Source organism: Mirounga leonina, unplaced genomic scaffold (genome assembly GCF_011800145.1).
Source record: "Mirounga leonina isolate KUSES-001 unplaced genomic scaffold, KU_Mleo_1.0 Mir_168, whole genome shotgun sequence".
Lineage (NCBI taxonomy): Eukaryota > Metazoa > Chordata > Mammalia > Carnivora > Phocidae > Mirounga > Mirounga leonina.
Window position 1 is genome coordinate 11,124,355 of NW_023270426.1, and position 27,549 is coordinate 11,151,903.

A 27,549-nucleotide genomic window follows, 5' to 3' on the forward strand; every position below is an offset into this window, starting at 1 on the left:
AGGCTTTTCAACAAATGGGGTCAGACAACTGAATATCCACATGCAAAAAAATGAAGTTGGACCCTTAACTCACACCATATACAAAAATTTATTCAAAATGGATCAAAGATTTAAGTGTAAAAAAACTTAACACTATAAAACTCTTGGAAGAAAATGTTGTGACCTTAAATGAAATAATGGTTTCTTCATTATGACACCTAAAGCACAAGCAACCAAAGAAAAAATAGACAAACTGGACTTCATCACAATTAAAACTTTTATTCTTCAAAGGATATGCATAAAAAAATGAAAAAAAGTCTACCCATAGAATGGGGAAAAAATTTGCTAATCATTCATCTGATAAGAATCTAGTATCCAGAATATATAAAGAACTTTTTCTACTCAACCATAAAGACAGTACAATTAAAAATAGACAAAGGAGGGGGGCCTGGGTGGCTCAGTCTGTTAAGCAACCAATTTTGGCTCAGGTCATGATCTCAGGGTCCTGGGATCTGCCTGCAGGCCCCCTTTCTCCCTCTGCCCCTCCCCCTGCTTGTGCTCTCTCTCTCTCTCTCTCTAGTAAGTAAATAAAATCTTAAAAAAAATTGACAAAGGAATCAATACTTATCCAAAAAAGATACACAAATGACAAATAAGCCCATGAAAATATGTTCAAAATAATTAGTTATTAGATAAATACAAATCAAAGCCACAGTAAGATGCCACTTCACCTGCACTAGGATGGCTACAATAAAAAAGATGGACAATAGTAAGTGTTGGTGAGCATATGGAGAAATTGAAACCCTCATATATTGCTCTTGGGAATGTAAAATAGAGCAGATGCTTTGGAAAATATTTTGGCAGTTCTTCCAAAGGTTAAAGTAGTGTTACCATAAGATCCAACAATTCTACTCCTAGATATATAGCTGAAAACATATGTTCATCCAAAAACTTGTATATGAATATTCATAGTGACATTATTCGTAAGAGCCAAAAGGTAGAAAGAACCCAAATACCCCCCAACTAATGAATGGATAAATAAAATATGGTATACCTACAATGGAATATTATTCATGCATAAAAATGAGTGAAGCATTAACATACATTGTAATAAAGACAAATCTTCCAAACTTTACACTATGTGAAAAAAGCTATAATAAAAGGCCACATATTGTGTGATTCTGTTTTTATGGAATCCACAGAAACAAAAAGGAGATCAGTGGTCACCAGTGGCTGCAAGGAAGGAGGAATTGGAATTGGAGGGTTATTTGAAAGCAAGAGGTGACACAATGAGCCCATATCCATTTTCTCCTTGGGTCTGCGTATGCCTCCAGGAGCAGAAGAGAGTGAAGGCACCAGCTTCCAATTTCTCTTCGTGCTTCCGGCATGATTTGGTCCATGCCTTTCAGTGGTCTGAGGACCAGCTGTGTCATGCATCTCAGTGACTGAAATACCAGCTGTGCATCCTCCCGTTCCCCGCCTTCCAAAGACCAGCTGTGCCCTCACATGCTGTCTCCATGAGAAAGAGCGTCCCTGGCAAGACATCATCTCAGAAGTGTACATCTGACCTGGAGCACATCCTTCCGTGGTCTGAGCAAGAGCCAGGCCCACAAGAGCTTCTACTTCCACACTTCTCCCATTTAGTTCTCCGACACTGACAAGTGCTGTCTGCTCTCTACAATGTTAATCTCTTCAGATCAGCTTTCCCTCGTTGCTCTTTCAGACTTTCAACCCCTATGCAACTAATGCTCTCCATTAAACGCCCTCTGTTTGTAATACCTGGTGAGGCATCTGCTTCTCTGACTCATATATCTACACTGACTGTTACACTAAATGTTAGTAACAAGTCTGATATGTTGACGTTGAATTATAAATCCAATTTTCTTTTGTACTTAGCCCACGGTTCTGTATTTTGGGTAATATTTTGGAAAATGGAGCACTTCTGGTTTACTGTTTTGAACATAATGAAAATGTAAAAGTCATAGAAACCCTTTCTTTTCTCCCTAAATTTTAGTGATTCCAGAAAGCATTATTTTAGCAATATTATCAGGCCAAAAATTAAAATGGAAAGTTTTTGTTAGTCAAAAACATTTTCCTAAATGTCAAGTTAATTTTGTATCTTATCTTGGGGTAAGATAACTTAGAAAGTAGCTATTCCTTCCTTAGATCATGGTTTTAAGAGGTCTTTTTGGTTATTACCTACCAAGTAGACTACACTTTTACTTATACATATGTATGAGGAATGTGCTTTAAAAGTGAGAAAACAAGGTATCTATATGACTTAAATACTATTAAGGAAAATTGCTTTAAGTTTATATGAGAGCAGCTGGAAGATTCATGTGGTATTTTTGGACACAATTCTGGCACAAAGCAGAAACAGAGAAACAGGAAATAGGCCAAAAACTGGACCAAAACGTTAAAACAAAAAAATCATGGGTACTTCACAAATTCTAGTAGTTCTACAGAGGTAAATGACTTGGAATTAAAAGATACATACTATCATATAATCTATTTTTATGTATTCCCTCTGTATCTTAACATATAGATATATTTCCAATCGTGGGCTCAACAGATGTATTAGCATTTTTTGATGACTTATATGAAACATTAAGAAGTAATTAGGAAGGCATCCAAAGCTCATCAGCACATTAATAGGCCCAGAAAGTTCACATTGGATTTCCTTATATTTCCTAGGTACTCTCATTTTCTGGGAATGGGTCAGCTCTTTCAGTAGTTACAAATCAGCTTAATGTGTAAAATAATCACACAGTGTCATGAACACATGCAAAAAAGCACTGGCTTCACTCTTTTATTTTTACACTGTTCTAAGTATAGTCATTCCGTGCCACTTTTTTCATTTATTGACACTTTCACAAATAGGTGATTAATCCCATCAGTTGATTGTTTTAATTTGAGCCCCAATGAGTCCAAAATGATGCATTAACGCCCAAATCTTTTCTCTGTAATATAGGCCTGTGGCTTAAACCAACTTAGTTAACATTTTTTTTTTCTACTTTGAATGAAAAACATTATTTTCCCTGGGAAAATGTAGCTATTAATAGACTAACAGTGGACTCTTCATTACACATAATTTGCACTTACTCACAGCACAAAACATGACCTCAGATGATTCCTGATATCATCATGAAACAGAAGGTACAAGACATGGGAGGACTTCTTGAAAATGATCAGTGTTTTAAACCCCTTGAGAGTGAAATGGAGCAATTCTCTGTGACCGCTATATTTATAAAGTCAGGACAATATTTTAAAATTGATTTAATTCTTTGAATTCCTGCTTAAAACCTGAACAAGGTGAAGTTTCAAAACAGGTGAGATAGATGCTGTCGAAAATCCCCATGCCAATCTCTAAATTTGTTGAGAATGTTAGAGTCAAAATTGCGCATCAATATTAAAGTCACCTAGAACACTCAAGCCGAGTGGCATATTCTTATCATCAAAGTCAGACAGTTCATCAGAAAAACAGTTAAAATTCTGTTAAAACACATATTTTCTTGAGGTTTCTTGCAATTGCTTTACCTCTCAATTGTTCACCAACTGTAGAGAAGGGTTTGAAAAGACCTGTGGCACCAACAATTGTCTACAACACTGAAGAGTGAGCAGATTGTGGAACACAAGCGACATTGAGATGTGGTGATTGTCTGGCGGATGGTATCAATGTAGTCTGCACACAGCAATTCAGAAGAGGGGGAAAAAAGCCTTTAGGATTTAATATATTGAGCTTGTCTCTCTATTGATCATATTAATTGGATGATTTCCAAATCTCCACTTTACTGAGTATTTTATTGACATAACCTTTGACCAAGAAGCATATAGATTTCAAAATGTCTTTTCTCATAGACAGGAAATCAATTTGGTTATTTTAATAAATATAATTGTTTGAGCAAAATAGTTGGCTGAGCAATTAAAGGATATCTACTGTCATTACTGTCTACTACATACATTACTTCCCCACATTAGTTGTGGGGAAGGGAAGTGGCATTGAATGTGGAGAACAGAAGAGAAAACAGATTTTCAGCACTGAGAAATGAAGAAAGCTGTGAAAAAAACACTAGGAAGACAATTATCAAGAAATGGTATTGGAGCATCTGGGTGACTAAGTCAGTCGGGCGTCCAACTCTTGGTTTCGGTTTAGGTCATGATCTGAGGGTCATGAGATCACGCCCCGTGTCGGGCTCCAAGTTTAGTGCAGTGTCTGCTTGGGATTCTTTCCCTCTTCCTCTCCCTCCTTCTTTGCCCCTACCCCCTGCTCTTTCTTTCTCTCTCAAATAAATAAGTAAAATATTCAAAAAGACAAAAGAAATGGTATTAAAGCAAAAGAACCATTATGATAATTTTGACTTTATGTGGGAGTGTTGCATTAAAAAAACAGAGCAGACTTGGACATTGCTTATAATTTTTTTTATATAATTCAATCGCAGATAAGATAAAACATGCATTTTAGAATCTTAATTAGAAGAAATTTTGTCTTGAAAATACAATGGATAAATTGTCACTAAAAGATACTTTCGAGTTGGTGCCAACTTCTTAAAGATGAGTTAAGTCAGTCCTTAAGAGCCAGACTTCCACAGTTGGAATCTCAGCTTTTCCTCTTACTAGTCACTTAGCCTCTTGTGCCTCAGTTTCCTCTTTTGAGGAAATTTGGAAAATAATCACACTTCTCTATGAGGTTATTATAAGGATGTAGTAAGTTAACACAGAGGAGTAAATTAATATACAGGAACAAATGCTCAATAAATTTTAGTGATTTTTATGTCTTCATCTTATACTCCATTTCCTAATGAAATAAAATATCTTAAGATCAACTTTTAGGAAATTATTTTTTAAAAATGTCCATTTCGTGGTTTTGATCACTGTAGTGTTAATTTCTTTTCATTGATTGGAAGACTATAATAATGACTGCCCCAATTAATGGTGTGATCACATGTGAGAAAAAGATGTATAGGGGTGCCTGGGTGGCTCAGTCGTTAGGTGTTTGCCTTCGGCCCCAGGTCATGATCCCAGGGTCCTGGGATTGAGCCCCGCATCAGGCTCCCTGCTCAGTGGGAAGTCTGCTTCTCCCTCTCCCACTCCCCCTGCTTGTGTTCCCTCTCTCGCTCTCTCTCTCTGTCAAAAAATAAATAAAATCTTAAAAAAAAATGTATAAACATCTCCACACAAGGGTAGAGAAGTAAATGCAATAAAAAAAATCTTAAAACCACTCAGATTTAATTTACATTATCACAGCCCTTGAAATTACACTGCACACAGATGATAACAATGAACTATGAACTTACCCAAAAGCTCAACTTCAATTCACATCTTTAAAGGCTGCCTAAAAAGATTTAATGAATTTTCTGATTACTTCTACTCTTTTGTCGGATGTGATTCAACTACATTCAAGGGCAATAAAAAGAATACTTTAAGAGTAATACTTTGAGCAGAATCTGGAAATACTTGCTTCTGAGTGTAATCTGAGCATTCCTAAAATCCACAATTTAAGCATTCATATAAATGTGAACATTTATTTGAAAGCTTCGTTGATTAAAAGCAATAACACTAGAACTAAGCTGATGCTTTTAAAATCCATGTCTCCTCAAGAATATTAAGCATATTCGTTCCAATGATATTTGTTCTGGGTGTTCATATCATCATGTAATTCTTTTAAAATGACCATATGGGGATAGAGTATAAACTGTTTGCTACTTAGTAATGATATTTTGCATAATTAAGTTTTCCTGACTTCAATCTTTCAACAAAGTAGGGAAAGCATACCTACACTCTGTAACAGATGACCAAACTGTATCAAATTGTGTCTCCAAATAGGCACAGAAGCATTGGTATGTGTACATTTCTAGTAGAACAGAAGTAAATCCAAAATACAATCTCTTGAGTTCAATTATAAAACCCGTATGCTTGAGTGAATGCATGGTAAAAATATGCAACTTCATTACATATTAGAAGCACTACAAATTTCAGCCTTGATTCAAAAAACATTCAGATTGCTAATGTGGTATATACTGCTAAAAGACTAATATCACTGCTGTGTGTAGTAATGGGCAAGTGGAAACATCTGTATTTTCTCTGCTTTAAGAACATGGCCTTTTAATACAAAGGCTTATCTGTGTGAAGGATAAAGGCTGTAATAACGAGGAACACTTATATCATGGTACCTAGTTAAGAGTAATAGCAAAGAAAAACTACACAGGGCCATTGAAATTAAACAAGTTACACTTTACCACTTCTGCCAATGTAAACTTACTCTAAAGTCATGGAGAAGTATTCTTGCCCACCTTTTTGGATAAATTAAAGATAGAGCTGATCTCTGTATGAGGTTTTTGGGAAAAAAAAATGTGTACTAAGTGATAAAGATACCTTTGAGTGCCTGCAAAAAAAAAAAAAAGGGGGGCAAAGTCCACAAAACCTTTGGGTTTAGAAATGTGAAGACATGGTGATGTATCAAGGTATGTCTGGAAGAAAATGTATTTTAATGCATGCAAATGGAAACTATGGGCTTAATTAATTCTCAGTAATTCATCTTTGCCTAAAAGATATGTGTACTGAGTGATTCTGGTACTTAAAAGCTATCTCAAAAACAGAAGTTTTAACTTTATAGTATTTCTAGGGGAAGTTACTATTACTGAGGGATCAACTAGATGTTGAAACTTAAGAAGTCCAATTATCTGGCTCTGAAATAGGAAAAAGTTAAAATTCTTGTTTGCTTATTTTCTGGAAAGCAAACACATATTACCTCATAGAGCTACTGAGACTGAGTGATAAATGCAAATTATTTTAAATTCACTAAACTTTTATTCTATATGATAAGTATTATTTTGTATTTTTCTTTATTCTTTTTTTTCTTTTTTTTAGAAGATTTTATTTATTTATTTATTTGACAGAGAGAGACACAGCGAGAGCAGGAACACAAGCAGGGGGAGTGGGAGAGGGAGAGCAGGCTTCCCACTGAGCAGGGAGCTCGATGCAGGACTTGATCCCAGGGCCCTAAGATCATGACCTGAGCTGAAGGCAGATGCTTAACGACTGAACCACCCAGGTACCCCTCTTTATCAATTCTTTAAGACTGACAATGGTAGGCACACTTTAAGATGGCTCCATGATTCTCACCTCCTGCTACTCATACCTTTATGTAATCCCCTCATCTTCATTATGGGCAGGGCATGTGACTTGCTTCTAACCAGTGGAATGCTACAAAGGTGATGGAATGAGTCATTATATGTATGAGATTACATTTCAGGGTAGCACCTGTCTTGTTAGATTTTCTCTCTGTTGCTGGCTTTGAAGAAGCTGGCTCCATGCACCCTACAGCTGCAAAGAAATGAATTCTGCGTGCAACTTTAGGGTTCTTGGAAGTGGATCTTTCCCCTGTTGAATCTCTGAGAAGAACCGAGTCTTGGGTGATGCTGAGTTCAGCTTGGTGAGACTATAAATAGAGAGCCCTGCTAGGTTGTGCCCAGACTCCTGATCCATGGGGACTATGAGATATGTTTTATGCTGTGAAAGTTGTGCTCATTTGTTACACAGCAATAGAAAAAAATCTATACACATTGTATACATTTTATATTGGCATATAACACACTAAATGTATTTATTTATTTTGAATTTAGTGGGGTAATTTTAGGTAGTTTCCATACTCCTTTCTTGCATTGTTAAATTTTGCTGGCCATACCACTGTAGGAATGGCCTCCAGGAATGCTCCAGATGCCCACTATGTGAACTCACTCACACAGTATGACTGAAGTGGAAGAGACAGAGGGCTTATCATGATGCCTTGCACCTGAAGCAGAGGAGAAATAAGGTTTGAAATGTATGGAGTCAAAGTTAATCTGTGGAAAGCTCATCAAAATCTCGTATCTCCTATTTGCAATAAGCCTGACAAAAAATTCCTAAATTTGACAATTCTAACAATCTTTGATGAGTTGTTAAGCTGAAAGCAAATTCTCTACACTAAAAATAATAAAAGAGATTTCTTGATCAAAAACTCCAGAAGAGAAGCTAAATTATCTTTCTATTATGACTACAGACTCCCTGCTCAGCAGGGAGTCTGCTTCTCCCTCTGACCCTCCTCCCTCTCGTGCTCTCTCTCATTCTCTCTCACAAATAAATAAATAAAATCTTTATTATGACTACAGAAAATAATGTATCAAGATCATTATTATATGAAGAGGTAATAAAACAGTATGCAGCCAAAGCTATAAGAAAAAAAACCGTAGAGGAGTTGTGTTCTTTTCTGTTCCATTTTTGGTGTTGGTGGCATCTTTGAGTTTTTAACACTTCCACTTTTTTTGTGATTTATTTTTCATTCTAAATAAATACTTACTTTCATATCTAATATTATAATTGTAACTTTAAAATTCTTTTTCTTAAATGAAGTGTCCAAAATTGCATAAGCTTCAAGTCTCACAAAACCTAAATTCACCTCTGCATGTAAACCAAGAAAGGAACAGTATTTTTAAAATGCTGCTAACAGTCACCATAGGATGAAGGTAGATCAGGGTCCATTAGAATGTGTAATGGAAAATCATTGCTGATTTTGACAATAATTCTATTAGGGGAGTGGTGTGGCCAGAACATAGACGAAGGGATTCAAGAATGAGAAGTGCTGTAGCAAGGTGACAGTGGTTACTAAGTCCTGTGAAATGGGGGAAATGAGGTTTGGCAAATGGATTCGCTGGCAGATGGAGGGGAATGTGAGGACACGGGAGTTTTCTTTTTTGATAGAAGCAACTTCATGTGCTGATGGGAATGCTTCAACAAGAGAGATGTACAATTCAGGCTGTACAAGAGTAACCGCATGTGATAGTCATCCTCCAAAATGACTCCCAGTGATCCTACCTCTTGGTATTCACACCCTTGTGTAGACCCATCCGTTTGTATTACAGTTGGTTTATGTGACCAAGAGAAAAACAAAACAGAAGTGATGGGGGTGGTCCCTTCCAAAATTATTTTTTCTACTTGGTCTGTCTCTGTCTCTCTCTTATATCACTTGCTCTTAGGGCAGCAAGCTGCCATATTGTGAGGAGCCATATGGTGAGGCCCTACAAGTGGGGAACTGAAGCCTCTAGCGAATAACCAGTGTCCCTATGAATGAGCTTGGAGGTGATCCTGCAGCCCTAGTTAGGCAGTGGGATGACTGCGGTTCCAGAGAGCTCACCAGCCAACTTGTGAGATTTACCTAGCTATGCAGCCACTCTTGGGTTCTTGACCCTCAGAAACTATGAGATAATAAATGTTTCTTGTTTTTAGTTTCTATGTTTTGGAAGAATTTGTTATGCAACAATCGATAACTAATACACCCCAGTAGCAAAGTCCTTGAGAAGACAAAAGAAGAAGTGATATTCAGCATGAGTAGATACCTTGGCTATTAATAGAAACAGGGATATGTCTATCTTTTTAACAGGAGAAAAGATAAAGCATATGGGTGCAGATGTGCACTGGATTTGTAGATAGGTTTGCTGGACCATTAGGAAATTGTAATTTATTGGCTTTCTTTTCTCAATTAAGAATGAGGCAAGAATTTAATGCAAAGGGGAGGAGGAAGGGATGAGAAGCTTAAGAACCACTGAGAAAACTTAGAAAATAGTCACCTTGGAGAGTGAGAAAGAACACAGTAGGAAAATGTGAAAGAGGCAGGGTTAGTGTTGAATTCTGATGGAAGTTTGTATGTTGTATTTAAAGTGACTGGAGTCAAATTGTGTAATTTTTCTCTAGCAGTATTTAGTTGCTTGGGTTCAGCTACAGAGAAAACAGATGTCTGGGTTTAACCAGAATCAGTGTTTGCTAAGTGAGTGCAATGGAGGGAGAGAGGCCAGGGAATTGAGGGTATTTGCAAAGGAAGTATTTCAGTGAAGGCATCTGGAATCCCATCCAGGGAAGAGGAGTGAGAACAAGAGGTTATCAGCAGAGGAAAAGTGATGATGTAGTTAGTAAGCTGGAGCTCTTGCCTAAGAATGGTTGCACAAGACAGTACTTGAGTAAAAGAGGTGCATGAGGTAAACTAATAGATAGTTCCTGTGAAGACAGAAAGTTAGGGTGCAGTAATGAAATGCATAGCTGAGGTGAGGTGGGTGGGGAAATGTATTGAGGTTGGCTAGGAAAGGTTGACTAGTGGAGTTAAGTAAATAAGTACAAGGGGGGGAAAAAAAGCCCTGCAAGTTCTGGAACTGAGAATACTTGTAGAACATGTGGGATGATGGACATTATTCAACCCCAAGAATGAAGAAGCCAAGGATATTTTAGTATTCTGAGGAAATGGAGCTCAAGGTCTCCGTGGAGGCCAAACCATGTATAAAATGATTCTGTCTTGGCACTGGAAACCAAACCTTATTTTAATGACCTTTTACTGAGGACACTCACAAACCAATTAAGCAGAGAGTCTTTGGAGGCTGGGCCACACACTGCTTTCTTAGCTTCCCTTTGAGCACCAGTGAAGAATGATGTCAGGAAGGGTAAGACTCTGAAGGACATATTCAAGGGTTATCACATGCCTGTGTACTTGAGAGTTCCAGAGGCTGCTGACCAAAGCTTTATCTTTGATTCTGAATAAGTCCTGAGCCCAGACTAACTTTGAGTTTGGACCAATCTGGCAACCAGCTGGTTAGATTGCTCTCCTGTCTTCTATGATTTCCCAGAAAGTTTGCGCTCCCCTAAAGTTTGGGGGATGGGTGGAAATGGTGGTCAACGCCATAAAGTAGTGTTGGTTAAACTCATCACTGACACTTAAAATTATGCTGGGTTATCAAATTAATGTAAGTATGGACTGTCAGAGCAATGATTCTCATTCTCGTTGGGGACATATCAGTGTCTAGGGAGAAAAATGTGGGTCATTGGAAACAACATACTGCATCTCATACTAGAATTTTATATTTAGAAAATAAAATGGATTACTTTTATTTTTTTTTATTTTTTAAAGATTTTATTTATTTATTTGAGACAGAGAGAATGAGAGACAGCATGAAAGGGAGGAGTGTCAGAGGGAGAAGCAGACTCCCTGCCGAGCAGGGAGCCCGATGTGGGACTCGATCCCGGGACTCCAGGATCATGACCTGAGCCGAAGGCAGTTGCTTAACCAACCGAGCCACCCAGGCACCCCATGGATTACTTTTATTATAAAATATTTAAGTCACACAAAAAAGTATAAACATAATATGACAAGTAACCATGTATGCGTTACCCATTCGAGAATTAGGAGCAAGACCAAATTGACACTCTCTGCCCAATGAACCCCACTTGTAAGTTTTGAGTTATATATTCATAAGCAAAATATTCAGCTGTTTCACATGTTTTTAAACCAGTTAAATGGTTTCATACTGTATGTAGCATTCTACAACTTTTTTTTCAAGATCTTATTTATTTATTTATTTGAGAGAGAGATAGCATGAGCAGGGAGGAGGGGCAGAGGGGGAGAGAGAAGCAGACTCCCCACTGAGCAGGGAGCCAGATGTAGGGCTCGGTCCCCGGACCCCAAGATCATGACCTGAGCCCAAGTCAGATGCTTAACTGACTGAGCCACCCAGGCGTCCCATGCAACTTGTTTTTGTTGTCCTTATTATTACACTTTCAGATTTATTCATGTTGTTACACGTGGCTCTGGTTCATTCATTTTGATTGATGAATAGTACTATTTGTCCCTAATCCAGTTCATGTATCTGCTCTTCTGCTGATGAACATTTACATTATTTAGTTTTTCCATATTACTAGTGATGCTACAGTGAACTCTTTTAGAATGAATCTGGGTGCACACGGATGATAGTGAAATTGCCGGGTCCTAAGACATGCATATCTCCTGATTTTCTGATATTTTGATAAATTGCTTTCTAAAGTGGTTGTACAAGTTTACCTTCCCCTCCACCAAGCAATTTATGACAATCTCTGTTGCCTGAAATGCTCCCCAGTACTTTCAAAATTTTAGTGTGATGGTTGTGAAATTGAATCTCATTTTTTTTTTATTTTGAAGTTCCCTGACGGCATGTGATTTTAATAAAAACAAACTCCAGAAAGTAAAGCTCAGCAAACTTTCTTGGCTAGTAGGAAAACTCAGTAGGCTCTCTCTGTGATTCCTGCAGGATGGGGGAAGAGTCGTGGCCCCCCAGGGAGATGTATGGAATCTTCTGCAATGGGACATCAGGTGTTTTTGCTCATCTTAAAATAGCTTGGTTTTAAATGTGATAAAAAGCTGGGTAGCAGAAGGAAGGCCGAACGGTATTGTATTGGTTCTATCACTACAAGATGAAAAAAGGTCAAGGTTGGTACATTAAAAGTGATTCAGAATGAAAAGGGAGAGAATGAGAAATTTAAAAACTGCAGGAAATTAAGGATATGACCTCTGTTTTCTTAGAATCTGCTTGTTTGAATCATATTCTTTTAGTTGACCCTCTCACACACCAGAGTCTCTAAATACGTTCTACTTAGAGCAAATAGCTTGTTGATAGTAATCACAGAGAATTACAAAGTGGGTAGAGATTTTAGGCATCATTTTCATTTTATTTTATTTTATTTTTAAAGATTTTATTTATTTATTTGACAGAGAGAGACACAGTGAGAAAGGGAACACAAGCAGGGGGAGTGGGAGAGGGAGAAGCAGGCTCCCCACTGAGCAAGGAGCCCGATGTGGGACTCGATCCCAGGACCCTGAGATCATGACCTGAGCCAAAGGCAGACGCTTAATGACTGAGCCACCCAGGCACCCCCATTTTCATTTTACACATGAGAAAAGTGAAGTACTAAAAGTTACACACTCACAATGGATAGATTTTAATGAAATGGTTGAAGAAGGAAACAATGGGGATCCTTTACTTACTTCTTTATGTTTACTGGACTATTAACTTGATCACCAATATAGATAAAACCTATCTCTTTTGTGCTCAACTATAACATGGTGGTTGAGAGTAGAGGCTTGGGATCAGAGGTCTGGGCATGGCCCCAGCCCAGCAAATGGTATATGTTATCAACTTGATCAAGTGATTTGACTTCTCTAAGCTGTGTTCTTATTTACAAAATAAGGAAAGTTTTAATTCCTACTTTTTCTTGTTTTGTAAGAGTGCAATGAGATAGTATTTTACTCTCTGGCTCATATCAAGCAATTAATGAATGGTATATATTATGGTTCTATTTTAACACCTCAGTGTTTGAGACACAATTTAGTCATTTAGAGTTCTGCCTTGAACTGCCAATGGAACCGTGGGGAAGGTTTTGCTAGAGCCAAACAGATCAACAACAGTTGGGCTAGATCTCTAGCACAGCACGACATGAGGTGGCTTTGACTATGTTTTTACCTAAATTTAATAATCTTTTAATAATTCAATGCTTTAAAAGTTTATTTGCTCAGTTATGTGTTTTTCTAAGGAATCTATCTATATAACACTTTGGAGCCTTCATAGGAAATGGAAATGAGTAGCTCATTTCTCTACTTTTTTAGATTATTTCTTTACAGCTTAATTGAAAAGACCTCTGTTTTCCTTCTATTCAAACCTTTCATTTTCAAATTCCAAAATATGCTCACCTCAAATTCTTCTAATATTTTTGAAGGAAAAACAATGACCATTTAAAAAATAATTGAGTCTTTCACTTGTATTTCTTATATCTCTTATGTGTCTTGAGTTTAAATAATTTATTTTATCATTACTTTTCTCTTGTTTATATGTCTGTTTTTAGCTCCCATTTCACGATACCTGTCTGAGTACATGTATACACATAAGCTTTCATTTCCCCTCTCCTGAAATCCTACTTGGCAGGGGGCAGGGGGGAGAAAACCCAAAACAAAAAAATAAGACAAAATCTACAGCAATACAGAAAAATATTAAGTTCCATCAAGTGATCAATAATATTGGGAAACTAGTAAAATCTCTAAAGCTGATAGACGAGACTTTTTTTACTTAACCCAACAAAGCCAAAGAAATGCTCACACAACACAGATATAATATAGAACTGCTGAAATGACAGGTTTTCGTAGAAGGGCTCTGGTCAAAGCTACAACTTCGCTGAGGTGAATGAGGAGTGAGGCAATTGTCCTGAATGCAAAATTTGAAGACACGCCCCCCAAAACTCGATAATTAAAATAAATAATGCCCTAAAAATAAAAATTTATGCAAAAATTCCCTGATTTAGAAGATAGCAGTATTACAGATTTTGTCTTTTGCCAGCATGGCATGTCAGTGATCCTGTCTTTAAAGATTTGATATTTTATCCATTTTAGGTTTTTACATTACTTTTGATTCCTTTTATATTGTACTAAAATACTATTTATCTTGATTATTGCTTCAATTTTGTACCTGAGGCAAGAGCCACATTCAACTTGCATATCTCACCTTAATCTTGTCTGTTCCTGGAGTAACTGTCACAGCAGAGGCAGGAAGGGTGGGCTCTGAGACAGTCTTTGAATATTATCTAAAGTATTGTGACTTACTCAGCCTGACCCTACACTTAATATACTGGCTCTGGTGTTCATCCTCAGAATAAAGCAGAGAGATAAGTTCTTTAAATAATATGGCTACTTTTCCATAGGGAACTTAGAGTAAACTTTAAGGTTAGGGAGGGAAACAGAGCAAGAGTCTAAATGACTTTCACACTATATAAGAATCATCTGTATGCAGAAGATAAGCTCCCAGCTACCTTAAAATAAAACCAATTGAACAATATATTTACTGCTCCCACACATCAGGCCCCTCCTAGTTACGTGACAGTGATTATTTGTTAGAGCCAGATGACCTGCAAACAGAACTTGCATTCCTTGCCTGGGAAACCGTGATATTTACTTGAACTATAATATACAGGTCAGTCACCAGGAACATGAGAAAAGCCAACATGTAATAAAGATACACCTAAATTCTTACTGGAGAAAGTAAAGCAGACACCAGAAATAGGAGAAAACTTTAAAATAGGTGTTCATATCCCCAGGGATTTGACAGGATACAAATTTATAGAATAAGAATAGGCTGTTTTGCAAGAGTTTGGGAAATTTAGTGTAAATTCCACATAACTTCAGTATAAAACCAGAAGAGTAGAAGGGTAGGGAAGTCATAACCTGAACATAAATTTCATCAAAATAAGGACAGTTTTGTTTCTTACAGTATTCTTAGCATATAGACGAGTTCAGTAAATGTTGATGTTGTCTTAGAGCAACAGGCTAGTTAGTGTAGTAAACTGGCCTGTCCTTTCCAGTTATTCTCTACCTTTTCTGTTGCCCTGTGACTTGTACCATCTTATTTGAAAAGCATACATCTCAATCCCCTTCATATCAGGAGCATGTGACATGTTTTGGCCAATGAAAGGTGAGCAGACATGAAATATACCATATCCAACCAGAAGTTTTGAGAGTCTTGAGTGCCTTAGTTCTTTTAATTTATTTTTCTGTTTGCCAAAAGAGTGGCATATCCTAAAAAGGGACTGCTCCTTAGCCTAGATTCTGGAATGAGGAAGGTAAATGTCGTAGAGCCTTCACAGAAGACCTGAAATGTAAGAGAGAAATGAGCTTTCTGTGTGGTAAACTACTGAGGTTTGAAGATTGTCACTGAAGCAAAGCTAACACAGTTAACTAATTAATTTTGATGTTAGGAAAATTTATCCAAAATCTTTTTATTGCTAATATATGATAGTAATTAGTAAAATATTATTAAAATTAGATTTACCTATTTGAAAAAAATATTAGGACCAAATAAAATGTGACCAAGCAAACAGTAATCAAGAAAGAAATAATAAACAAGGAAAATAATAAGAAACAGAAAACACAGTGGAAGAAAAATATAACAGAGGATGGTATAAATAAGTGCACATACTTTAGTGATAACAATTATAATATTATATGTTACAATCCCCTATTTAAAGACAAATAATTTCAGATTGGGTAATTACTATTGAGAAAGAAAATAATCTGGTAATGTAAGCACTGGATTAGTTTGTGTGAGATTATAACTGTCAGTATTCCAAAATTAAATTTTATTCAGCATGTAAAGATATTTATGTAACATTTGAGTATTTAAGAAAGTACTCAATAGAGGCTGGAAAGATGGTGGAGTAGGCTCACCTTGTTTCCCAGGTACAACGAGATAACACTCACATCACTGTAAATAATCCAGATAATAACCTGGGTTGTTAACAACCTGAAGGCTAGCAAAACAAATTCCACAACTAAAGGTAGATAAGAGGCCACACTGAAGAGGGTAGGAAGGTCAGGGATGCAGTAGAGAGCTAAACCCTGTGGGTCTGGCTACTGGAGAGAGGGAGCTGTGGGCTTGTAGAGGAGAGGACACCTGGGAGACTCCACAGGGAATACGAATCCCCATAACATTTACTTTTGAAAAACAGAAGGGACAAATTTTGTGAGTTTTTATAACCAGCAGGACGTAAAACCTGGAATTTAAAAAAAATCAGTAGGCTCTCTTCTGGGAAAGACTGGAGAGCAATAAGAAACTAAGTCCCTGCCCTTAGATAGCAGGACAAACAGCCCATGCAGATATAGCATAGAAGCAGCATTTTGAAAAATGCCTGAGGCATACAGGCGGGAGAGTTATTTATTAATCTCAGAGCAGTTACTATAGAGACAGGGATCACTGGGCGGACTCTGCCAAGAACAAAGGAGCTGGCAGGTGCCATTTTTCTCCCTCACCTCCTAGCATAAACACTCGGCCACCTGTGAGAACCAGTGTGCAGTGCCAACATTCACTACCTAACTTGCTTACCCCAAGCCCTGCCCACCTGGTGACTGAGCACATCTGCCCTTTGTAGTCAGCTTGCCTCAGTCTGGGGTCCCTCCTCCAGAAGACCAACACAAACCTTGCCAACATCACAACTCACATATTTTGAGGGACCTCAGTCCCAGTAGCAGCAGCGGTGGTGGTGGTGCTGGGCCCCCTCCCACAGAAGACCAGTGCACACTCTGTTAAAAATGTGTCCCCGCCCTCTGGCAATCAGGTCTTAGTAATGGCTGCATGTTCCCTCTTGCTAGAATGCAGATTTTGTAAGCCTTGCATGTCCTGCCCCCTCCAATATTCTCTTGGCTGGAGCCCATTCAAAGCACAGCCACAAGCCTGGCAGTGTCCAAGCAGTCAAAACGGGAGCCAGCACCACTCCAAAGTAACTCCTGCCTGGGGAGAGGAGAAGGCAGCTACACCCACCAGTCAGACTGCAGCACCAGCAGGGGGCTGGGGCAGACAATAGGTCCGACTGCAGGCCCGCCCACCAATGAAAGCTTCTCAGGGGACAATACAGGGAAAGCACACTGAAGTTTGGTACTACTTCATTTCTGGCAAATGCCTAGTCTGACTAAATTCAAGCCCAAGTCAGCCCCAGACTGGTCCACTACCACCACGGGGACAGAGCACTGTTCACAACAGCCAAAGAGAGCCACTGCCGATGACTGGACTGAAGGAAAAAGCAGCCAACACTTAACAGTAGGGTGCATGTAACACACATAGGAGACACCCCTGAAGCATCAGGTCCTGGTGAACGGGGGACACTGCACTGTAGGTCACTACAGGACCTGTTCTTCATAAGGCCATTACTTTCAAGAGCAGGAGACGTAGCTGACTCTCCTAACACATAGAAACAGATGCAGAGAGTTAGACAAAATGAGGAGACAGAGGAATATGTTCCAGATGAAAGAAAAGGACAAAATCACAGGAAGAGACCTTAATGAAACAGAGATAAGTAATATTCCTAATAAAGAATTAAAGTAATGGTCATAAAGATACTCACTGGAGTTGAGAAAAGAGTGGAAGACACCATGAAACCTTTAACAAAGAGATGAAAAAAGAACCAATCAGAGATGAAAAATACAATAAATGAAATTAAAATTGCACCCGGGAGAATAAAGAGTAGACTAGAGGAAGCAGAAGAACTAATTAGCATCCTGTTGGACAGAGTAATGGAAAGTAATCAAGCTGAGCAGGTGAGAGAGAAAAAAATTATGCTACATGAGAATAGACTTAGGGAACTCAGCAACTCCATCAAGCATAATAACATTCACATTATAGGGATCCCAGAAGGAGAAGAGAGAGAAAAGGGGGTAGAAATTTTATTTGAAGAAATAATAGCTGAAAACTACCCTAACCTGGGGAAGGAAATGGATATCCACATCCAGGAGGCAGAGTGCTCCCAACAAAATCAATCCAAGGAGGTCCACACCAAGACACATAGTAATTAAAGTTGCAAAAAGTAACAACAAAGAGAATTTTTAAATCAGCAAGAGAAAAGAAGACAGTTACATACAAGGGAAACCCCATAAGCCTATCAGTGGATTTTTCAGCAGAAACTTCGCAGGCCAGAAAGGAGTGGCATAATGTATTCAAGGTGCCAAAGGAAAAAATCTGCAGCCAAAAATACTCTATCCAGCAAGGTTATCATTCATAATAGAAGGAGGGATAAAGAGTTTCCCAGACAAACAAAAGCTGAAGGAGCTCATGACCACTAAACCAGCCCTACAAGAAATGTTAGAGGGATCTCTATGAGTGGAAAGGAAAGACCATAAGTAAGAATAAGAAAAGTAGGAATCACAAAAGCAGTAAAAATAAATATATCTATAAAAATCAGTAAGGGACTTACAAAATAAAAGGATATAGAGTATGACACCATATATCTAAAAGGTGGGGAGTGGGAGTAAAGAATAGTTTCAAACTTAAGTGACCATCAACAATATACACTGCTATATGCAGAATATGTTATATACAAACCTAATGGTAATTATAAATCAAAAACCAGTAACAGATATGCAAAAAATAAAAAGAAAGGAATCCAAGTATATCACTAAAGAAATCCAACAAACTGAGAAAACAAGAGAAGAAAGGATCAGAGAAGAACTACAAAAAACACAAAACAGGTAACAAAATCACAATGAATACATACCTATCAAAAATTACTTTGCATATAGTGGACTAAAGTCTCCAATTAAAAGACATAGGGTGACAGAATGTATAAAACAAAACAAGACCCATCTATATGCTGCCTACCAGAGACTCATTTCAGACAGAAAGACACATGCATATTGAAAGTGAATGGATGGAAAAGCATTTATCATGTAAACGGATGTAAAAAGAAAGCCAGAGTAGCAACACTTGTATTGGACAAAATAAATTTTAAAACAGACTATAACAAGAGACAAAGAAGGACACTATATAATAATAAATGGGGCAATCCAACAAGGAGATATAATAATTGTAAACATTTATGTACTCAACATAGGAGCAACCAAATACATAAAACAGTTAATAACAAATATAAAGGAACTAATTGATAGTAATGCCATAATAGTAGGAGACATTAACACCCCACTTACATTGATTGACAGATCATCCAAACACAAAATCAACAAGGAAACAGTGGCTTTGAATGATGCACTGGACCAGATGGATTTAACAGATATACTCTAAACATTCCATCCTAAAACAGCAACATACATTTCCTGATCAAGTACACATGGAACATTCTCCAGAACAGATCACACATTAAGCCACAAAACAAGTCTCAACAAATTCAAAAAGATGTAAGTCATACCATGCATCTTTTCTGACCATAACACTATGAAACCAGAAGTCAGTCACAAGAAAAAATCGGGAAAGACCACAAATACATGGAGCTTAAGTAACATGCTACTAAACAATGAATGAAGCGACCAACTAATCAAAGAAGAAATCAAAAAGTACATGGAAACAAATGAAAATGAAAACACAATGGTCCAAAACTTTGGGGATGCAGCAGAAGCTCTTCTAAGAAGGAAATTTATAGCAATACAGGCCTACATCAAGAAGCAAGAAAAATATCAAATAAACAACCTAAAGTAACACCCAAAGGAGCTAGAAAAAGAAGAACAAACAAAAGCCAAAACCAGCAGAAGGAAGAAAACAGTAAAGATTAGGGCAGAAATAAATGATATAGAAACTAAAGAAAAAAAAAAATAGAAAGACCAATGAAACCAGGAGCTGGTTCTTTGAAAAGATCAATAAAATGATAAACACCTGATCAGACTTATCAAAAACAAGCAAAAACCAAAAGAGAGGACTCAAATAAACAAAATCACAAGTGAAAGAGGAAAAATACCAATGGACACCACAGAAATACATTAAGATACAACTATGAAAAGTTATATGTCAACAAATTGGATAACCTAGAAGAAATGGATAAATTCCTAGAAACATACAACCTCCCAAAACTGAAGCAGGAATAGAAAATTTGAACACAACAATTACCAGCAATGAAATTGAATCAGTAATCAAAAAACTCCCAACAAACAAAAGTTAAGGACCAGATGGCTTCACAGGTGAATTCCACCAAACATTTAAAGGAGAGTTAATGCCTATTCTTCTCAAACTATTTTTAAAAAATAGAAGAGGAAGGGAAGCTCCCAAATTCATTCTATGAGGCCGGGATTATCCTGATGCCAAAACCAGATAAAGACACTACAAACAAGAACTACAGTATCTCTGATGAACACAGATGCAAAAATCCTCAACAAAGTATACTAAATCCAACAATACATTAAAAAATCATTCACCACGATCTTGTGGGATTTATTCCTGGGATGAAAGGGTGGTTCAGTATTTGTAAATCAGTCAACGTGATACATCACATCAACAAGAGAAAGGACAAAAACCATATGATCATTTCAATAGATGCAGAAAAAGCATTTCACAAAGTACAACATACATTCATGATAAAGACCTTCAACAAATACGTGTAGAGGGAACTTACCTAAACAAAATAAAGGCGATATATGAAAACCCACAGCTAACATCATACTCAATGATGGAAAACTGAGAGCTTTTCCCCTAAGAACAGGAAAAAGACAAAGGTGTCCATTCTCACCACTTTTATTCAACATCGTACTGGAAGTCCTAGCCACAGCAATCAGACAAGAAAAGGAAATGGAAGGCATACAATTTGGTAAGGAAGAAGTAAAAATTTCAGTATTTTCCAATGATATGATACTATATATAGAAAATCCTAAAGACTCCACCAAAAAACTACTAGAACTGATCAATGAATTCAGTAAGGTCACAGGATACAGAATCAATGCACAGAAATCCATTAGATTTCTATACACTAATAATAAAGTAGCAGAAAGAGAAATAAAAATAACAATCCCATTTACAATTGCACCAAAAATAATAAAATACCTAGTAATAAACTTAACCAAACAGGTGTAAGACCTGTACTCTGAAAACTATAAAATTTTGATGAAAGATGACACAAACAAATGGAAAGAGATTCCACACTCATGGATTGGAAAAACAAATACTGTTAAAATGCCTATACTACCCAAAGCAATATACAGATTTCATGCAATCCCTATCAAAATGCCAACAGTGTTTTCCACAGAACTAGAGCAAATAATCCTAAAATTTGTATGGAACCACAAAAAAAACAGAATAGCAAAAGTAATCTTGAAAAAGAAGAACAGTACTGGAGGCATCACAATTCCAGACTCCAAGTTATATTACAAAGTGTAATAATCTAAACAGTATGGTATTGGCACAAAAACAGATACACGGGTCAATGGAAGAGAATAGAAAACTCAAGAAATAAACCCCCAATTACATGGTCAATTAATGTTCAACAAAGGAGGCAAGAATATGCAATGGGAAACCAATAGCCTCTTCAACAAATGGTGTTGGGAAAACCAGACAGCTATATGCAAAAGAATGAAACTGGACCACTTCCTTATACCACACACAAAAATAAACTGAAAATGTTTTAAGGATGTAAATATGAGACCTGAAACCATACAAATCCTAGAAGAAAGCACAGGCAGTAATTTCTCTGACAATAACAACATCTTCCTAGATATATCTCCTGAGGCAAGGGAAATAAAAGCAAAAGTAAACTATTGGGACTACATCAAAATAAAAAGCTTCTGCATAGTGAAGGAAAGATTCAAAACTAAAAGACAACCTACTGAATGGGAGAAGATATTTGCAAATGACATATCCAATAAAGGGTTATTATCCAAAATAGATAAACAACTTATACCACTCTATACCCCAAAACCCCCAAATAATCCAATTTAAAAATGGGCAGAAAACATGAACAGACATTTCTTCAAAGAAGACTTACAGATGGCCAACAGACACATGAAAAGATGCTTAACATCATTCATCAGGGAAAGGCAAATCAAAACTACAAAGAGATATCACCTCACACCTGCCAGAATGGCTAAAATCAAAAACTTAAGAAACAACAAGTGTTGGTGAGGATGTGGAGAAAATGGAACCCTCATACCATCTTGGTGGTAATGCAATCTGGTGCAGCCCCTGTAGGAAGACAGTATGGCAGTTCCTCAAATTAAAAATAGAACTACCCTGTGATCTAGCAATGCACTACTTGTGTATTTACCCAAAGAATACAAAAACACTCTTCAAAGGGATATAAGCACTCTTATGTTTATTGCAGCATTATTTATTATAGCTAAATTATGGAACCAGCCCAAGTGTTCATGGATAAAGAAGTGGTAAATATATACACAGTGGAATATTATTCAGCCATAAAAAAGAACAAAATCTTGCCATTTGCAACAACATGGATGGATTTAGAGTGTATAATGCTAAATGAAATAAGCCAGTAAGAGAAAGACAAAGACCATATGATTTCATTCCTATGTGGAATTTAAGAAACAAAACAAATGAACAAAGGAAAAAAAAGAGACAAAGCAAAAACAGAGGGGAGGTGGATGGAGGGATGGGGAAATAGGGTGAAGGGGATTAAGAGTACACTTATCACACTGAGTAATGTACAGAATTTTTTAATGACTATATTGTACACCTGAAACTAACATAACAGTGTATGTCAGCTACATTGTAGATTTAAAAAAATTAAAAATTAAGAAAATATACTACTCAAAATTCATTTCCATTATTTCCATCTATCTTCTCAGGATAAGAAAAAAATATATGTGCAAATACATATATATACACACATGCATGCATACATATTCTGGAAAGTCTCTGAAGATAAAAATTTTCTTAATAATTATTATTTTGCATCACTGGCCTAAATATGTCTGACTAACCTGCATAATACCCTCAGATATTTTAAGAAGAGGGAACAAATGTCCCATCCAGATTAAGGGGAGAATTACTCTCCTCAACTACCTCCTACCCTAGCAAAAAATAAAAACCACACAAACAAAGCAAGGAACCAAAAAGCCTCACACACATAAGAAAAGGATTCTCACTCTTGTGGCAAAACCAAAAACTGAAAATTAAAAAAAAAAAAAAAAAAAAAAAAAAAAAATATATATATATATATATATATATATATATATATATATATATATATAAACTTTTTTTTGGTCAGTAGTTTTCCATCTGTACTCCTATTTGAAGAGATCACATAAGGTCCCAGCATAATGACTAGTACCATCCCCTTTCATTTCCCAAATTGCCCTGATTTGGTTGATATAAATTTATACTATTCATGTACCAGCCTCACTATGACTGATTACTGTATATATAGTAAATGGAAATATAACTACAAAGATTGCAGCCAGAGAGCTTTACTCCTCTTCATAATAGTGTGGTATGGAATCCTGAGAGATTCAGAAGAAAAATGGCAGGTACACAGGATGACTCATTACCTGCCCTGTAATCTAGATCCACCACCATCATTAAGTTTCTATTTTACTTTAGTCATCTGTAAAGTAGAGATAACACATAATTTTAGTAACTTCATAATATTTCTTTAAGACTTTGATAATACAAGATGGAACCATTTTGAGTGTTATAGAGTGCTTTAAATATCTTAATTATCTTCTTATTGGTAATCTAAACATTATCTACTTAGAGTATTTAGGATTATCTTTTTCCTCCTTGACTATGGTATATAGATTCATGAAGATCATAATATCTTCAGGCCATGATGTAATATACCATTTGAGAAGGATAATATTATCTTTAAAACTAATTTTTGAGCTTAGTTCATTTTTATAGTAGGAGGGATCGTGTGGTATTATTTTATTCCTATAATTTCCTTAGATACCTTTCTTCTGATATAATCTGAAGAAAAGTAAAAAATACCACTTTACTCTCTTCAAGTTCATTTCTCCCAACATGGAAATAGTTCCCAAATTGCTCAAAGTTTAGTTGCAAACAAAAGACATTCAGAAAGATGTCTCTAATTTTCCTGGAAATAAATGATTTATGTTACTCAATGACTTTTTATCATGATGAACTACACCTTGTTTATGAATGACTTAAATAAGAAAGATGCAATAAGTAGCAATGACAATAAGATTTTAGTTTTCCTCTCCCTACCATGACTAATCTCCCAAATCTTTAATTAGTCGTCAAAATTCTTACAGCCTAACTTTCCACCTACCAAAACAGTACGGCTCTCTAACCTGTTTTAGCAAGACTTTTTAATTACTTCTTAAACCCAGAACATTCACATCTGAGGTAAGAGTTGATTTCACTTGGCTGTTTGGGCAAGGCCATCTCTTTTCCTCTGACTTTGAAGAGAACAATTCCTTTAGCTGTGTCTGATCCTGGATGACACTAGAAGAAAGTTAACAGGGAATAAATATGCAGAGATGAGGCATGTTTGCCTTGTTCTTGGCCCTGCATAAAGCACTGGTTTTAGTAGTTCCAAAACACTATTTGTATTATACAAAGATGCTACTTTTTCAACACGATTTTGAAGACTTTGATACAACAGTGCACTTTAAAAAATGTAGCAATTGCTGTCATGGTGTGCAACTGTAGGCAAGCTACGGGCATTGATAAAACTCTCCAGAAAGCCTGACTTAACCTTCTTGATTGTTGAGGAATACAGAGAAAGAGAAAAATCTTTCCATGTGGCCTCAGTTCCAAGGAACACAGAGCCAGATGGAAATATTGCTATCACAAGACAGGCATTGGCAACAGAAGGAAGGTCAGAGAAAAGACAACAAACCAGCCACCACCACCACCAAGGGATTCTTTTTAAAAGTAGTTAGCCTGCAAGAATAGTCGTACTGAGCAAACTGTCAAAAAATCTCAAGTCCTTCCCTGGTAGCTCTCTGGCTGAGAAAGAGATCTATACACTCTCTCGGGGAATGCTAGGGATCCCTTTAAAATATGGTAACCTCCACAATGAAGGGCATTATTACCTCATTATTGCTGCAGAGCATGTAATGAAAGGAAGGTAGATGTTACTCCTGAAAGAGTTAATTCTGCACCTCTCCTTACACCTAATTAACACCAGGAAGGCTTTAGGCAAAAGGGTAAATAGGACTCTTGGGATTAGGTAATCTCATCCCTGACTCCAAAGCAAACCCAAGGAATACCTGTCAACCAGATAGAAGGCAGCAGCGTTTAGGATTTGCAATCTGATTTTTAAGTCCTTCTGTGGCAAAATAGATGTGGAGGCAGGAAAGGCATTTGCTTCAGCTAAGCTTCAGATTTCTAGAGGGCCATTAAATTAAACTCACAGTCTCTGAGAAATCTAACAAGTATTTGCTTTTGCATTGAGTCGAATCTCACTAATTTGGACTAAGGAAGAGAAAGACAAATTTTGATTTAAAAAGTATCTTTAAGGAAATGCAAATGCCTTGAAAGTAGGTAAATAGAATGTGGCCTCAGGAGATTTAAATAACGACTTATAATTAGAATATCAATTTGTAGTCAATCTACTCCCTGTTTATAAGGGCAAGAAATGACAGCTATCGATGTGAAGGGCTGTCACTCAGTAAAGGGTGCCAACCTGTTTTAAGGCGCTCAAGAGGGCAGAGTTAAGACCCATGGACTGATGTTTCAGAGGGCTGATGGTGGCTTCTTCTGGATATGGATTTACCATTTCCCATGAAGAAGTGAGCCTCCCATCATGCAACACCATCCATCTACGCAATGACCATCTCTAAGGGATGTTGCGTAAAGAATTCCGCACTTCGTAAGATTTTGAATTAGCTCAGTACTTTAAAAAAATTTTTTCTTCCAACTGGAAATTTTGAAAACTTGAAATCGTCCTCAGAATTTCAGTATATACAACAGATGGGAGAGCTGAAATGATTCCTTGGTGAGTCAGAATTTTCACTACTTGGGAAGAACATACCACGGTTCAATTAACTGCTCTAGTACTTTATTGAGGCCTTATGCTTCACAGAGAACAGAGGGAAAGCTTACTCCAAGCAGTGGCTTTCTGATGGAGAATAATGGTTTCGAAGTACTAGGGATGATTATTCAATTGAAAACAGAGAAACAAAAAGCCCAGTCCCCCCTGAAAATTTGTACCTTAAATTTAATAGCTTCTTCTTATTTTTTTAACTAAAAGAACTGTTAACTTCAACTTATGAGTGAACTAACAACTATGTCACCAATTAGATTCAGAGATGCGGACATTTTCCAAAGACTTAGTAATTGCAGTAGCCAGCTTCCAAGATGGGCCCAATGAGTTCACCTCCTGGTATTCATTCCCTAGTGTGTGGTTCCCCCCGCCCCGCATTTAATTGAGGCTTGTTAATAGAACGCTGTGGATGGGATCATGTGTGTTATCTGAGGCAAGGTTATAAAAGGAGTCACAGCTTCCAATTTGGCCTGTTGGATCATTTGCTCTGGTGGAAACCAGTGCCATGTCCCGAGGTCACTCGAGCCTCCTTGTGGAGGAGCCCAGCGATGAGGAGCTGAGGCCCCCCACCATCAGTCCCGTGTCTGAGAGATCTTGGAAGCAGAGCCTTCAGGCTAGCCTGATCTTCAGAAGACAGTCACCCAGCCAACATCTGACTGCAACTTCGTGACCGACCCTGAGTCAGAGCAGCCCAGCAAAGCTGTTCCAAAGTTCCTGATCCAAAGAAATTGTGAGATAGTAACTGATGATTGTTGTTTTCAGGCACGAAATTTTGTGATAATTTGTTGTATAGCAGCAAAACAGAACAACACAGACAAACAAACAGTAATACATTACTCTTTCTTAGAGATTTTCTTCTAGACCCACTCACTGTTGAGGATGGTTAAGAAGATGGCCTCAAACATCTATAAGCATCATGAGAACATGAAACCACATCGGTTTCCCACTCCTATATCCCCTATAGCTCCCACAGTTCTTGGAGAAGGTCATGTAGATTCAGTACCATTTTATTGACTAGATGAACAAATAAACAAGATTAAATATTGCCAAAAGTGAAAATGGATGAGATCACACTGAGCCACTGAAGAGCTGTTTTATGACAAATCTCAAATTTCCATTCCAAAAAAGTAAGTAGTTTTTTGAAGGAGGAGGTAGGGGATTTCCCTAAATTATTAATTCTCTACAAAATATAAATAACATTTGTCTTATAGTCAGGACAGGCATTTCTAACATGGTCTGATTTAAACTCGAAGCTCAAGAACACCGTATGCTCTTCCCTCTGAAATGAATCTCGCGTTCAGGCTTCAGGCTAAATCCCCTTATCCTGCAAGACTCAGCAGAGTTGTAACATCGATCTGCAGGTAGCCTCTCCTGATTCCTTTAGTCTAGGTTTCATGGCACAATGCATTTGAAAGAATGGCACATCCAGTTTTCTTTTTTAAAAAAGCTTTGCTGTTTTTACAAAAAAGAATGCATGCTTATTTAAGCGGAGTAACAATATATGACAATGGCTACTAAATTATTCTCTTCCTG